We start from the raw sequence: 552 nt of genomic DNA, 5'->3' as shown, positions 1-552 counted from the left end.
TCAAAAATACATCATAGTATATTAAGGCATGAAAGGTCATAAAAACGTCATGGTATGGTCAGGCATCAAACAATATAGTATAGTAAAGCATAATAATGCCAAAAAACATCTTCATATAGTATGGCAGAAAAATGCCAAAAAACGTCATAGTATAGTATGGCATAAAATGTCAAAAAAAACATTGTTGTATATTAAGGCATAAACGGTCCTAAAACGTCATAGTATGGTCAGGCATCAAATTGCATAGTATAGTAAGGCATAAAAGTGCCAAAAAAGCGTCATAGTATAGTATGGCATAAAACATCAAAAAAACATCATAGTATATTAAGATATTAAAGGTCATAAAAACGTCATAGTATAGTCAGGTATCAAATAACATAGTATAGTAAGGCATAAAAATGCCAAAAAACATCTACGTATAGTATAGCAGAAAAATGCCAAAAAACGTCATAGTATAGTATGGCATAAAACGTCAAAAATACATCATAGTATGTTAAGGCATGAAAGGTAATAAAAACGTCATGGTATGGTCAGGCATCAAACAATATAGTA

The sequence above is a fragment of the Seriola lalandi genome, unplaced genomic scaffold (genome assembly GCF_002814215.2).
Source record: "Seriola lalandi dorsalis isolate HSWRI2012SDOR001 ecotype SW California unplaced genomic scaffold, Sedor1 jcf7180002054294, whole genome shotgun sequence".
Lineage (NCBI taxonomy): Eukaryota > Metazoa > Chordata > Actinopteri > Carangiformes > Carangidae > Seriola > Seriola lalandi.
Note: the sequence above shows the minus strand (reverse complement) of the source record.